Source organism: Polypterus senegalus, chromosome 13, assembly GCF_016835505.1.
Source record: "Polypterus senegalus isolate Bchr_013 chromosome 13, ASM1683550v1, whole genome shotgun sequence".
Taxonomy (NCBI): Eukaryota; Metazoa; Chordata; class Cladistia; order Polypteriformes; family Polypteridae; genus Polypterus; species Polypterus senegalus.
In genome coordinates this window covers 128305850-128322402 of record NC_053166.1, presented here as the reverse complement: position 1 = coordinate 128322402, position 16553 = coordinate 128305850, and positions in this window count along the sequence as shown.

Sequence of the window (16553 nt, the reverse complement as noted above, 5' to 3'; positions counted from 1 at the left end):
GTAATTTGGTAATTAATATGTAAGAGACATAAAGCAAACAGTCCATTTAACAGCCACAACAAAGCCAGGGGCACAATTATAGAAATCCAGCAATTATTAACCATAATGGTTTCATTCTAGTAATAATAAAGGAATACAATGAAATCAATTAAGTTATATCTAATGACTACAATGGGGAACCCACATAATAACAATAAAATATCCAATAATATCCAATGGCCACATTGCAAATAATCCATTTTAGAGCCACAAGTAGCCACTTCTGTAATAATCAACAGACACATCAAAAGTAATCTAACAATGCCTTAATGGCAAAATGCAGACAGTCTGACTAATGAGAGCCACATAGCAGTTTTAGTAAGAAGATAATAAAACCAATTCAGTAAAATCTAAGGGCCCACTAAAGTGATCATAGGCCACTGTGCATTTTTACAGTGAATCATTAAAATCCACTGGCCACAAACATTGCAGTTCAGTAATAACTAAGGGCTACAACTAAAATAATATCTAAGAGCCATAAAGAAGGTAATCCATTTAATGGCTACAACCAAGCCACTTTGGAGATTATCAATGGGCGTATTAAAAAGCAATCCACCAATATCTACTGTAACTATCACAATGCAGACAGTTCCTTTAAAGGCCCTAACACTGCCACCTAGTAATAAGCAAGGGTTGCAGTGATCACAATCCAATTAAAATAAAAGCCTGTGTATAGATAGTGCAGCTGCGCCTCAAATATTGTAACCACTGTAAGTGCCACACGAGCTGGATGGGCATCCCAGCCAGAAGAAGGGATGGAATGCTCCTAGCAAGCAGACAGGCATCCCAGACAGGGAGGAGAAGGGGATCAAACCCAGAAGAGAGAGCCAAAAAGATGGACGGATAGCCCACTGGAAAGAGATGTTGTCACTGGGGGTTTCTTATTCCACCAGCACGCTAGATGGCAGCACACCCGGATATCCGTGCCCAGTGGGAAGCCAACAGGGCATCCCGGGAAATGTAGTGCAGGGCTCACTGGGTGCCACAAGAGGATGCTGCAGGGAGACAAGCTCCCAGTTATAATGAACTTCTGTGTGACCCAGAAGTGCTTCTATTGGGCAATCGTATCTGGCACCGGAAATACTCTGTAATAAAAGGGACCACACTCCCTTATCCAGGCGAGTCGGTGCTGGGAGGAAGAAAGGCAACACTCAGCTAGAGGAGGGCCGTGAGATGGTGAGAACTGGACGGAGAGATAGAAACCTGTGTTTTGTGATAGTTTGTGGTACTGGAGAAGGAAAGAGTTTAAAGAAACCATCTTTTATTTGCACCCGGGACTCTTGGTGTGTTTGAGTTGGGGGTTTGGGCTGTGGACGCCCTCGAATCCATCATACCATGTAGTCCTTTGCTCACCTGTGCATGTCAGCTATGCATGCTCTAGACAAAAAAATATAGGCTCATTCAAGGAACAGTTGTGTGAAGTGATTTATTGCTACCCACACCTAAACAATCCAACATTAAAACACACATAGAGATAGCCAAAAATGTGCACACATTCATAGCAAGAAATCATCAAGGCTTTGGGAAAAGATGAAAGTTCGTTCAGGCAGACATGGAAATATCCACAAGATTAATATGTAAAGGCAAAGAAAAAAATTTTGTTGGATTCTGCAACAGTACAGTGTCGAGTACTGAGTGTCTGTACAATAAACAGACCAGGGTTCGCATTCTCTGTGCACTACGCATCTGTAGCTGTCTGTACCCAAGTATAAATGGGGCTTAATGTGCTCCAATAATATTCAAGGAACACAAAAAAAATAATCTAGTAACATCTATGGGCCACAGCATTGCCATTCGAACAATCAAGGGTGTCTCTAGTGATAACTACTGGTCACAAAGGTGACAAGTAAGGTTGCTGAACAATCAATCATAGCAGCAAATGCAGCAGCAGACAAAACAGATTATATATTGCATAAAATGCTAGCACATGGATATAGTTTACACCCAGTCCAATTATAAGTAGGGGCCACAATGCATCATCTTCAATAATAAGGGGTCTCAGTATACCTCCTTGGTAATACCCATAGGTCACAACAGTGGCAGTTCAGTAATGTCTGTTGGTCATGACATAACTGCTCCAGTAATCAAGAACCCCAGTGGTGGCACTTCTGTAACAACAAAGCTGTATGAGTAACTACTAAGGTGCCATGTCAATAATTACAAAGATTTACATTGTTGGGTCTGTGGCCCTCAATGAAGGAAGCCCAATTAAAGAACATAGCACAACCACTTCCGCTATAAATAAAGGATCACAATCTAGTAATTACTATTGACTTCAGTGGTTTCATTCAAGTAACAATAAAGAAAGAAAATGAAGCCAATGAAGTAACACCTAAGGGACACTGTTGTAATCAAGGATCTCCCTGGGCACTACTTAAGTAGCCACAGGTCACAGCCCCGCCATTCAGTATGCTGTCCTGACTTCAGACTTGCCCATGGCCACACCTGTGTTCACACTGTCAACATGTTGTTTGTCTTTGACTTATATTCCCACTTGGCAACTGCAATTATCTGAGGCCATATTCACTGCTTGATGATGGGTCTAACAAAGCTCCTTGACATTCCTAACTGTTTTATATTTTGGAGGTTCAAGGATCAGATCCTAGTCTTAGGAATGGGAAGCACAGTGGCAAAGTGGCTAAGTGTTGGAAGTTAGATGGTGGATGTGAACAGCTGTTTTGTGATTGGATAGCAAAGAATGGAAGCTGTCCTCTCAGAGGGTGATCCAGGCAGGCATGATGCGCTACTTTACAGATGTCTTTATCTCCAATCATTTCCCTCCCGCTGCACAGCTTTTGTCATTTTTATCCATTCTTGTTTCGGCACTAAACGTATTTAACTTTTAAGCAGTCTCTGTGACAATTTTGGTTCTCAAGGGGTGTAGCAGAGTCTCGCTTCATTATAATAACTGTAAAAAAGAAGTTCTTGTCTTCCATGCAATGAAATGTTTCAACACTTACATTACTTAGGGAATGCCCAGCATGGTGTCCATTGCAATTAAGATGTAAGGATTCAAATTTTGTCCCTTTTGGACATTCAGTTATTCATTCTGGTTGCTTTGCAGCTTTGCATACTTAAATTGCTATGGGCAAGACTCTTAAGAACCGTAGCTCTTATTATAATCCTACCTTTTCATTTTATTATGCTAAATTACCAAACTGATTATCAGAATTATCCATTAGCAAAAAATCTAAATGCTTCACACCCTGCTAGAAACTTATGAGCATCTTTACACAAGTCCAACATGTCAGCTTCTGTTGTAATGTTGAAAAGTTGAAGAGATACTCCATCTACCACCAGAAGGTCTTTAGAGGTGAGCCCATATCTAGCAGGAACTTTTTAACTTCTTGCACAGTCTCTAGTTCCATCCCTGCCAGTGTAGCGTTCCCTTTTCCCAGTCTGAGCTGTCTACATCAGGCCTTCTCATGCCTGCCAATTTCACTGGCATTGTACCTGACCCCTTTTCTTTTATTTCGAATGGTAAATCCACATGTCAGCCCTGCTCAGCTTCTCCTGACATAGCCCAAATAGTCTACATTGGTCCTATAGCCCCCAAATACAGACCTGCGAACTCCCTGGGATATACAAGCCCCTCAAACAATTTAAGGTCACATTCTGGAAAGATAATTGAGTAATGTAAAGTTTGACTAGAGGAAAGCAAAATGAGGCACAATTGCACTTTTAAGGATATTGTTACTAATTTAAAAACAGAGTGTATTATGATAATTTCACAATGTCACAAATTTGCCCCGCCCACAATCTTAAGCAGCAAATGACTTGATGAGAAAACACACAAAAACTAGGAGTTTAAAAAATGTAACAAAGGAGTTGTCTCCAAGGATTAAACTAACCAGACCTATATGTAGGCCCTACAGTGTTACACAGCAGCTGGGGTTGGTGACCTGCAAACCACAGTGTTGCCAGATCAATCCACACCACTGTCTCAGTGTGAGGCCTGGGACAAAATATTAATATAGTAAACATGGGGTCAGCTGACCCTTTTCCCCACACACCATGTTTTCTGTAAATTAGTTTATCTAATACTTTTGTGTTCTTCATTGTACTAAGCGGCAAGTAAATATACTGCATATTATTATACTGATGTTATTGTGTTATCTGATAATGTTACTCCTTTTTTTTGTTTTATCATTGGCGTCTGCTTTAACATTGTTCACTTGCATTAGAGGGGCAGCTGAGGACCATAGTTTGTGTGTGAGATAAGCTTTTGAATATCATCCATCTCCCTTCTGGGTGGTCGAGTGTGACCATTATGGCTGTTATGTTATATTGCTAGAACTATATATACTGTATAATAAATAAGTCTATGACCAGCACCCTCCGAACCCCACTCTATGAATCTCAAATTCCACCTACCCTCCCTGCCTTATTTGCTGTATACAGTAATCCCTCGCTATATCGTGCTTCGACTTTCGCGGCTTCATTCTATCGCGGATTTTATATGTAAGCATATCTAAATATATAACGCGGATTTTTCGCTGTTTCGCGGGTTCTGCGGACAATGGGTCTTTTAACTTCCTGTACATACTTCCACAGTTGGTTTGCCCAGTTGATTTCATACAAGAGACGCTATTGGCAGATGGCTGAGAAGCTAACCAATCAGAGCACGCAGTTAAGTTCCTGTGTGCTGAATGGCTCAGCGACGGAGTTCTGAATTCGATTCTGTGGCGTTAACCAGGAAGTCTTGCCTCGCTCATTCAGCATCAACGTGTTTCGCTGTGTACAGAGTTAACTTTTGTGCTCTTTTGTGTTTATCTTTGTGCATAGTCAAGCCCTTCATTTTGGCTCCAAAACGATCTGCTCCTGCTACTGCTTCAGGGTCTGTGCCCAAGCGCCAACGGAAGATGTTAACGATTGCCGAAAAGGTAAACATTTTGGATATGTTGAAGAAAGGGAAAAGCTACACCGCTGTAAGATGCCATTACGGCATCAATGAGGCTATGATTCTTTTTATTTAAAAAGTAGGAAAGGAATATAAGATCTACGGCCTCAGTGTCCTTTTAACCAGGGTGCAAAACGAGTTGTAAGTGGATGTAATAAAGCAGTAGTCTGGATGGAATCTGCTTTAGGGATTGGGATTGAAGAAGAACAACGGCGGTGCTACACAGTCGCCTGAAGAGGCTCCTTTAGGAGAGCTGTAACGCTCTCCTTTGTTGTGCAGTAAAACTAAACTCATCGTTATCGGACAAGTCATCATGTCATTGTTGGTGAGCAACCATAATTAATTTTCTACTTACAGTACATATACGTATGTTTAGTGTCACTGTACACACATTTACTGTATACAATTTTTCTTGCATTGTACGTATTTATTGCTGGTGGCCTCTCTATCGCAATGGCTGTAACATATGTGATATTGGAGACACTCCATATCTTTAAAATAATATTTAGGTTTTACTGTATATAAACAGTGTGTTTACATACATAATTTCAATGAATCTTATCTAATAACTACAGTTATTATTTGTACAGAGTACAAAGGGTTTATGCTGTATAACTGTGCGGGAAATATTTATAAACAGTTTGGGAGAATTTATAAGGGCTTAAAATATATAAAAATAACCATACAAACATATGGTTTCTACTTCGCGGATTTTCACCTATCGCGGGGGGGTCTGGAACGCAACCCCCGCAATCGAAGAGGGATTACTGTATTGCCTTGGATTCTGGTAAGTTTAATCATATTCCTCTGATGAAGATTCCTGGTAGGAACCAAAAGCTTAGGAATAAAACAACATTTAAGATACATGATTCATTTTCTCCCTTTGTGTATTTCCAGCTACAAATATGCAAACTATGTCACAGACCTATACTGTATATATATTGTCACACATGCACTCCAGAGTGGTACCAACACAGGATGAGAGGGGGTGCTGTCGCTAACAGTCATGTCTCCTTGTTCCCTCACAGCCATCAGAAACTGCCACTTGAGGGCAATGTAGCCAAAGAAGCCTCCCCTCCTTCAGGTCCATCCAATATAAAAGGGATTTTGCTCATTTGGATCTGACCAAATCGTGACCAGTTTAAAAGAAAACCGGCCTGTTGGTTTAGTGCCATCAAGCATGCGTTTCATTTGAAGTTTTTTTTTGTTTGTTTGAATTAAACAGGGTTTTGCCTCATCCTTGATTACAAGTATTCACACCCTTCTAGTCAATATTTAGTAGGTGCACCACTGGCAATCATGTCAGCAGCCTTGAGTCTGTGTGTACAGACTTTATCAGCTTTGCACATCTGGACACTGATATTTTTCCACCATCTTCTTTGCACAAGTGGCCAAGCTCTGTAAGTTTGTATGGGGATCATAAGTGAACAGCCATTCTCAAGTCCAGCCACAAATTCTAAATGAGATCTTTACTGTGACTTGGCCACTCCAGAACATTAAGAAGGTTTATTTTTAAGCCACTTCTGTGGTCTGGCTTTATGTCTGGGGTCATTATCTTCCTAGAAAACAGATCTTCTTAATTTTCAGGTTTCTTGCAGACTGCATCGGGTTTTCCTCCATGATTTCTTTGCATGTTGCTGCATTCCTATTGCCCGATGCTACCACCACCACACTTCATGATGGTAATGATGCATTTTTGATAATCTGTAGTATTTAACTTACGCCAAACACAAAGTTTAGTCTGATGGCCAAAAAAGCTCAATTTTCTTTCAGCTCACTTCAAAGTCTCTCATGTGTCTCACTGGCAAACTTTAGTCAAAATATCAATTTTTCTGTTTGCCACCTTCCATCAATATATACACATAATCTCCAATCCACTGTAGTCTGCAACTCCTCCAGAGTTTTCATAAGTCTCTTGATGCCCTCCCTCACTAGTTATATTCTTGCATGATCACTCAGTTTTTGTGGATGGCCTGCTCTGGGCAGATTTACAGCTTTTACCGTACTTTGTCCATATCTTAATAATTGACGTAACTGGACTCCAATGGATATTTAGTGACTTTGTATATTTTCTTGTCTCCATCACGACTTGAGCTTTTCAAAAATATTGTAACTGATTTGTTTGCAATGTTTTTTTTGTCTTCATTGTTTCAGTTAGGCCACAATACTGAGTCAGCACTTGCTGGACGTTCCAAATAAGGTAAATTTAGACTACAATCAATTGAAACCCCTGACAGGTGATCTCAGTTGAACTAATGATCTGAGTTCTAACACCAACTGGCTTCCCCAGTAATGATTTCTAGGAGTCATATTAAATTAGGGAAATGAACTCATGTAATCAAGTGTTTTGTGTTTTTTATGAACAATTCATTTAGACCACTTTGCGGAGATCTGTTTCACTTTGACTTTAAGACTACGTTTCTGTTTATCATTGTTAAAAAGCCAAATTTAATCCATTGTGATTCAATGTTCTATAATAATTCATTATTAAAAAACCGAGACACCTTCATAATGGAAGGACTTGGAGAGTGTACATGCACATGGTACTACCTCCCTCAAAACACTAGATGGCTGACCCCATGGGTTGCAGCAGTGCCTCAGATTCTCACAGGGCTACATGGGAGTTGGAGTGTATCAGGGTGACACTAGGGGGTGCTGCAGGAGCGACAGACCCTACTACACACATGCACACATGGGAGTGCTTCCAGGTCATGCTGATGGGCCACCTGAAGTGCTCCCGGGTGCAGCATAAAAAGGGACCACATCACTTCATTCATATATATATATATATATATATATATATATATATATATATATATATATATATATATATATATAATGGAACGGAATCACCAAGTGAGATTAAATATCCAAAAGTTAGTTTCAGTGATTAATTGAAAAATTTGAACATGATTCGAAAAATTAAGAACACCCTTAAAACAATAAATTCTAATTTGATCTGGAAAAAAAATATATATCAAGGTTGTGAGAATTGTGGCAACACTGTCACGTCATCCACACTTGATCAAGGCTACTGTTCTAACTGGAATTGGAAAGGGAGAGGACATTTTCATTCTATGTATACCTATGATTTTCAATGAACGACTTCAATTTCCAGTACGTCTTAAATTTGTGAAGTCCATAAATAAAGCGCAAGGACAATCACTTAGAGTTACTGGAGTTTACCTCAAAGAATGGTGCGAGTAGGATTAGGAAATAATTTATATGTTCTTGCTCCTAATGCCGAAACGAAAAACATTGTGTATTATAAGGCTCTCTTAATCTGTTACTCATTAATAATGGCAGTTTGGCTTTTGAAAAATACTCGATTAATAATAAATTAATTTAATAAATGGCATATATAATAAATAATAAATAGACATTGTTTCACTTTATTCCAACTTCAGCAACAGCCATGCATCCCCACTAGTGTATATATATACTGTATATATATGTTTTTCAGGGTTATTAGGGGCTGGAATCAACCCTGATACTCATGTCATTCACAGGACACATTTACTCAAGCAAACACATTCATTCACACTCTGCAATTTAAAGTTAAACTAACTCTCATGTCTCTGTGACTGACTAGGTCAACATATCTCTGCCAAGAACTGTATCCTTATGTCCCTGTCTAGGAAGTCAGGCCTACGCTTCATTGTGCACTAATCATACAGACACCAGCTACTTACAAAGATGCTATGATTTAGGACTGCAATGAAAATTATTGCAGATCAGCTGGTATACAGTAATGCTGGTTGTGGTATTACTGAGAGATTAAAATAGTAAAGAGACAGTCAGATTCTCAGTTGAGACATGTGCCTGGGTCTGGAGTACCAGGAAGAAAATCAGTGAAATAACTGCCAAAGTCAGTATTGCAAAATACAGAAATTTAAGTTAAAGGGAGCAGAGGAAGAAGTCCTAGCACAGAAGTCTTCACTGAAATGGATTTTAGCTTCTGCTAACTCTAACACCCTCGACCCTCTGCAGTTCGCACCCCAGGAGAAGGTGGGAGCGGAGGATGCCATCATCTATATGCTTCACCGATCCCTCTCCCACCTGGACAGAGGCAGTGGTGCTGTAAGAATTATGTTTTTGGACTCCTCTAGCGCCTTCAATACCATCCAACCTCTGCTCCTTAGAGACAAGCTGACTGAGATGGGAGTAGACTCACACCTGGTGGCATGGATTGTGGACTATCTTACAGACAGACCTCAATATGTGCGTCTTGGGAAGTGCCGGTCTGACATTGTGTTCAGCAATACAGGGGCGCCGCAGGGGACTGTACTTTCTCCGGTCCTGTTCAATCTATATACATCAGACTTCCAATATGACTCGGAGTCCTGCCACGTGCAAAAGTTCACTGATGACACTGCTATTGTGGGCTGCATCAGGAGTGGGCAGGAGGAGGAGTACAGGAAGCTAATCAAAGAATTTGTTAGATGGTGCGACTCAAACCACTTCCACCTTAACACCAGCAAAACCAAGGAGCTGGTGGTGGATTTTAGGAGGCCCAGGCCCCTCTTGGACCCTGTGATCATCAGAGGTGACTGTGTGCAGAGGGTGCAGACCTATAAATATCTGGGAGTACAGCTGGATGACAAATTGGACTGGACTGCCAATACTGATGCTCTATGTAAGAAAGGTCAGAGCAGACTATATTTTCTGAGAAGGTTGGCATCCTTCAACATCTGCAATAAGATGCTGCAGATGTTCTACCAGACGGTTGTGGCGAGTGCCCTCTTCTACGCGGTGGTGTGCTGGGGTGGCAGCATAAAGATGAAAGACGCCTCACGCCTGGACAAACTTGTTAAGAAGGCAGGCTCTATTGTAGGAGGTTGGAAGTTGGACAGTTTAACATCTGTGGCAGAGCGATGGGCATTAAGCAAACTCCTGTCAATCATGAAGAATCCACTGCATTCCACTGAACAGTGTCATATCCAGACAGAGGAGTAGCTTCAGTGACAGACTTTTGTCACTGTCCTGCTCCACTGACAGACTGAGGAGATCGTTCCTCCCCCACACTATGCGACTCTTCAATTCCACCCAGGGGAGTAAATGCTAACATTATTCAAAGTTATTGTCTGCTTTTACATTTTTTTCATTTTTATTACTATTTAATTTAATATTGTTTCTTTGTATCAGTATACTGCTGCTGGATTATGTGAATTTCCCCTTGGGATTAATAAAGTATCTATCTATCTATCTATCTATCTATCTATCTATCTATCTATCTATCTATCTATCTATCTATCTATCTATCTATCTATCTATCTATCTATCTATCTATCTATCTATCTATCTATCTAACAAAAAGAGCTTAAGAATAAAGTTAATCCAAAGCTTTGACTTTGAGTCTTTCGGGCCTTAAACAAATGTCCTGTGATATGAAACAGACAGCATTACTACTTACAACATGAATACCACAAAATAGTGATGTAATGAAATCCCTGTTATGTAAGGTCAAAAAGCACTTCCAAAAATGCCCACTGGACAGGCAAATTGTGTCAAAAGCCCCAGCTAGACACAAAAGGGCCTTACAGAATCTTTAAAATAAAAGATTTATTCTTCAAAAAAAATGTTCTTCAATACCAATGAAGCTCTGTGGAGCACAAAGGAATTAGGATTTTTCTAAAAAATAAGTCAATCCTATACAACTAATAGTCAAAATACAAAATCCTAAGAATAATTAGAATACAAAACAAAATTTTAAAAATCTAGTCACCTCAAAGCACATTGAATTCACAAAAAGCCCAAGAAAACACCCTTCCTAAGTGAATTTGAAATGAATTGGCAGAAACTGTAAGAAATCCTCCAGATTTACAGTGCGGAGGAAAAATCTGGGAGGTGACTGATATGTGGCCCTATATTTTGGGGGACCACTCACAAAACACATGGAGCTTAACAAAAGCTGTGATACAGATACATAAGATGTGAAAAATATTGCAAATCATAACAAAACAAACATTAACACATACAAATAAATCAAAAATGTACATCAGAGACACAAAACATTTGAACCCCAGCCAGGCAAGAAATCCTGGTTGATATATGACAAACACCATCAGAACGATAAAAATAAATATCAATATGAAAAACTCGAAAACTCTAAGGCTAACAACACTATCACCCCCTAGTGGATCACTAATGTGGCCCGAGGACCGCACCGTCTTCTTCACCGAGACTCATCACTCCTTTTCTCCATGTGATTTGAACCAATAATCTGGGCTCATTACACCCCCCTTGGGTATCCACTTCATACAATTACTTAAAGTATAACTATGCAGTAGGAATGTGCCAAAGAAGAAATATTGGCCTGATTTTAAAGACACTTAAGTCACATGGGTAATTCCTGCAGAAGCATTTAAAATTCAAAAATTTTCCAGACAACCTTCTTCTCAAAGTGTTTTTATTTTCTGAAATCGTACAGAATGTGTTGGACTTCGAAGCAGATCGCTAAAATGTGATTTGGCACAGAGGTAATAAACATCCCAAAGGTGCTTATAATTAATTCAGAGCTTTTATACTGGAGTTTTGTAACACCTCTAGTTCATGAGGCCAGCTTGCATGGTTTGGAGCTACAACAGAGGAAAAGTTCCGGATCAGTACTTCTTATCCTTTCACTCTGGTATAATCGTGTAAGTGTAGCAGCATCTTAAATCTTCTGGCCAGCTGTGATTTAAAGTCATTTTCATTTGTCAGTTGCTGAAGGCCGAGTCAAATGAATATGAAAGATCTAAGATCAGGCCCCAGTGGACACATCTCCATATTTCAATGCTACTATCACCGCTGATAACACTTGGCATTCTCTCAAAGAAGATTGGGATTGGAAATTTACCAACCCTGCCGTCTTTGTAGAGCAAAGGCCATGCCCTCACCTGACACACAAAGAAGCATTTCTTTGGGGGTTGGGGGCCAGGGGGGTTCTAGTGTGAATGAGCGGATCATTTCTTCCCACTTCTTGGCTGCTATTCTAGGTTATTTCTTTGCCAACTTTTTATCCTCAGTTTAAAATCTTGATCAGACATAATCAGCAAGGTTATTTTTTCTTTCCTTTTTTAACTTGGAGCTTGAATCCTTAGAGCAGAGATAATGGATTTAAATGAAACATAGAGCTTTGATTGTGTACCATTTATAATTCAATTGCAGTTTAGGGAAACCAGTCTAAAAATAGGATTAAAGCATTGACTTCATTGCTGCGATAAAAGATAACAAGCAATGTTATCGTACTGAAGTTCTTTTTAATATCTTTCTATTGTAATTGGTTGCCTGGCTAGTAAGGTGGTGATAAGGATACAGCTGGCACAGTGCATGGGTAAGACCAGTCAGTGGAAGGACAGAAAGAGGGAGAAACACAGGTTGGCAGTCACAGAGTACCTCTCTATGCAATGTAGGTAAGCAGGGTCCACAAGGGGGCAGTATCAATTCTTGTTCAAGGCAAGAGTGACAAGACAAGAGCAAAATACCTTAAGAAAGTAGAGTGAGAGAGAGGCCCTGGAGATATGGCAGAAAACTAATGCAAGATATCCAGTCAGGTGAATAAAAGTAAGAAAGACAATTTAACAAGCAGGCCACTAAGTATGGCCCTTTGAAAGTTACTTACAGCTCTATGCTGGACATCCTCATGAGGCTACCAGGTGTTACCTTGAGATTGTCACCTTGAGCATATATAAGGATCCTTTGACTCTGGGTGTAAAGCCTGTTAGATGTTAACCACAACTCTCTTAGGAATTTAACATTGGACTTAGGATCGAGCTGTAGGATGAAGGAAGAAGACCAAAACATTTAAAAAAGACATGTGAAGGTAAGGGCAGACTTTTTGGGTGCAGGAGAACAAGAGGAATTCATCCTATCAGTAGACAAGGCAATAGGAGTCTAAGCAGAAAAGCCAGTACTGCACCCTGTACAACAATTAATCTCACCAGAGACAAAAATAAGAGTTGGAGAATTGCCCCCATATAATATCTTCAAAGCAAAAAGTTAAAAAAATGGTGATCAAAAGCATAACAGTTGATGATACATAACAGTGAAAGGTCGTATTTATACAAAATGGCAAGCGGAAGGAAGCAGTGGTGGAAATGACGTCATAACTGTGGGACTGGAAGTGACATCATCAAAAGGAGACCGGAAGTAATGTCATCAGGATGCACCTGGAAGTGACGCCACCGGATGTGACGTGTGAGGAAGAGCCATCATCAGATGGGACCAGAAGTGATGTCATCAGAGCACACCCGGAAGTGATGTCATCTGCAGGAGTCAGAAGCGGAACTGATGTATTGGAAGAGTAGCCATTTTGAGAATCCAGTATACTCGGTGAATGTGTTGGTTTAATATTTTTCTTCTTGAAATCTAACGAAAAAAGGAGAGAAGTGTTAATACCCGATATAACCCCCTTGTCTTGGGAACTTTCACTCACCTCTGAGCTTGTTGGCTGCCTCTTAAGTGCACACATCTGACAACCCATATTTATCAATGGCCTCAGAGTAGAAAAACAATGGTCCTAACCAGCTCAAAAATCTCAGAGTGTTCTTAGGAGTAGAAGTAAAAGCATTTTGTCAATTTAGGACACTACTCTCAACTTTACTGCAATTTAGGAAAGCTTGTGAGTTGTCCTAATTCGCTACATTCTGCCAGAAGATGGCATTCAGGCAGAGATCAGCACACACATAATGCAGGAAAAGGCAGAATGTTTTGGGAATGCTGGGTAACAATTAGCTCATAAAAAGATATTGATTTCACAAAAATGGAATAATATTAGGAACAAATCTTGATTATCTATGCATAGTCAGTCAAATAAAAACTGTTGGGAATGTTACATTTTTTGGAATCTTAGAAAAATGCAGCTTTACAATAGAAATGATTTAGGTGTGCCAACAACCAACCATTTCTTGAATATTGCAACAAACTTATCATACTTTACAATGTGTGAGGTAATACACAGATTTATATATTTCCACACCAGTCCACATTAGGTAACGCTAAAGTAGGCTGCATTTATCCAGGAGCTGTTGGAGTGACTGATGTCACACACATCAAGATCATTGTCCCCAGTGTGGATGAGCACGCAAATGTGAATCTTAAGCAATATCACTGTATCAACACGCAGTTGGTAATGAATGCAAGCTCTGTTGTAATAGCCAGCGTACTACCTTGAAGTTAGGCAGGAAGATTGACAGCAAAATGTCATATACTGAAGGTATGCTAAGTTTTGCATTCCATGAACACTTAGACTACTCCCATTACATTTTTCAAGCTCTGGAAGATTTAAGAAGGCAGGTGGAGACTCCCTGGGTATTGACAAAATAGATCCTCCAAAAAGATAAGAAGGGGATCATGGAAAGAGTCAGACCCATCACGTGTTTCTGGAAGATAATCAGGAACACTGGAAGAGTGAAAGCTACTTTGAAAAGAGCACAAGAATAGCAGTTGCTAGTTTAAGTAATATGTTACTTTATGAGGCATTCCCCATGGCCATGACAGTGGGAAGGTGATTGTTTGGAAGTGTGGCTGTGAATTATTTTTTGTTAAATAATTGTACCCATTATCTGGCTTAGCTCTCATTCAGAGTGTGTCTATCTCAGAGATCATTATAGTATTATTCTAGATGTTGTTGCAGTGTCCTGGTTCAACACAATAGTTAGAGTAGTGGCATAAATTTTTTATTTGAATATTATTATTCTGCGGTGGGTTGGCACCCTGCCCAGGATTGGTTCCTGCCTTGTGCCCTGTGTTGGCTGGGATTGGCTCCAGCAGACCCCCGTGACCCTGTATTCGGATTCAGCGGGTTAGAAAATGGATGGATGGATTATTCCTCTATTTTCTGTTAATAAATGTAAGTATATTGTAACTGGAATTCTCTTTTGTAGCTTTCCTGAGGTAATCTTAAGTAGTGCCTATCTATCTATCTATCTATCTATCTATCTATCTATCTATCTATCTATCTATCTATCTATCTATCTATCTATCTATCTACCTTCTCCCAGATAAGACTTTAAATGCCCAAAGTCCAACTTATCTATCTGAACCTATTGTAACTTACAAAATGTAGCATGTATTAAGATCTCAAGATGCTGGTCCACTAAGATTGCATGGATTAGCATAGTAACAGTAGGAGTTTGAGTATTTAGTTATTGGGCCCTAACGCTGTGGAACGATCTGCCTGCTTATATAAGAGACTAGCAAAATACCCGCGCTTCGCAGTGGCGAAGTACTGCCTTAAAATTTTTATTAAGAAGAAAGTTAAACCTTTTTAAACTGAGGGAAAATATACCAATAATTATTTGTTAAGGATCTCTTTGTATACCACATTGTCAGTTCGGCCCCCTGGTTGTAATATGACCAAGCTGTGCACTGAGCTTACTCTTGAGCATGCAATGTACAGTTGGCCATGTAAAAAGTTGCTGCTGTCATAATCGGTTTGAGTTTCATGGTTTGTTTCAATTACGACACCATTTGCAAGACTTGTGTTGAAGTGACATTCGGCATCTGTCAAGCGTTATAAGCATACAACCGGTTTCATCGATAACTTCACATCCAGCTTTTGAGAGTTTAAACATTCATAAACATCAAAGTGTCCACTACTGAAATTGTCACCTGTGAATCTAAGATGTTTAAGAGGCATTGTCGGTTGTCGAAAGGTGTAAAATATTTGTCCATTTCGGTACACTTGAAAGTGACAACCAAACAATTCAGCGGCAGCCATCAACTCACATGCAGAACCATAGGTGAAGGGCTTAAGCATTTCACTCTTCTAGTGCTCCTGTGTAGTTTAATTATCTCCTGTATCATCATCAGTCCACACCTTGAACCTGTCCAAGTCATTCAATACATTAGACACAATGTTCCTCCGGATATCAAGAGTGAGCCTGATATGGCTGTGCAATATGTATCAAAGAGAATGGAAAAGGCAGATGCCATCTCCTGGCATGGAAACCACTTGGTAAGTGACAGATCTTTGATCGATGGTGATCACCTCGATAGACATGTTAATGGGGGTACGGTTGGAACGAAAATTGGAAATGTGTACTTGAACAATGTAAAGTAAGTCTAAAATACCTACACAATAACTATAATCGTAATAAACAAACAATAAAACAGCGGAGAAGCGGTAGATTAAATAAAAAGGCTGTAATTACCAGCAGGGAGACATGATCCCCGTGGCGAAGCAAGGAAGGGAATGTAGAGACCAGAGCAACGGAAGGCCTTATATAGGCTGGCAGCCAACAATGTGGGAGGCGTTGGGATGGGGGACCCAACACCGCCTCACACGGTGATCGAGCTGCAGGCTATGGACGTATATATGAACGTAAGTAGGATTCAGTTAGCGTTGGGAACCTGCGTACCAAATTTGTTGAAGATGGGCACATAAGTAACAAAGACCGTTGGAAAGTTCAATATGGCGGCCGACAGTGGCGTCATACCACCGAAATAAATATGTACATTGGTTTCAGTTAGCGCAGGGAACCCGCCTACCAAATTTCGTGAAGATGGGGTCATAAATAAGAAAGTTCAACATGGCGAACATTGTCAACCGTTATGACCATTGCACGTAGAATTTCGAAATGAAACCTGCTGAACTTTTGTAAGTAAACTGTAAGGAATGAGCCTGCCAAAT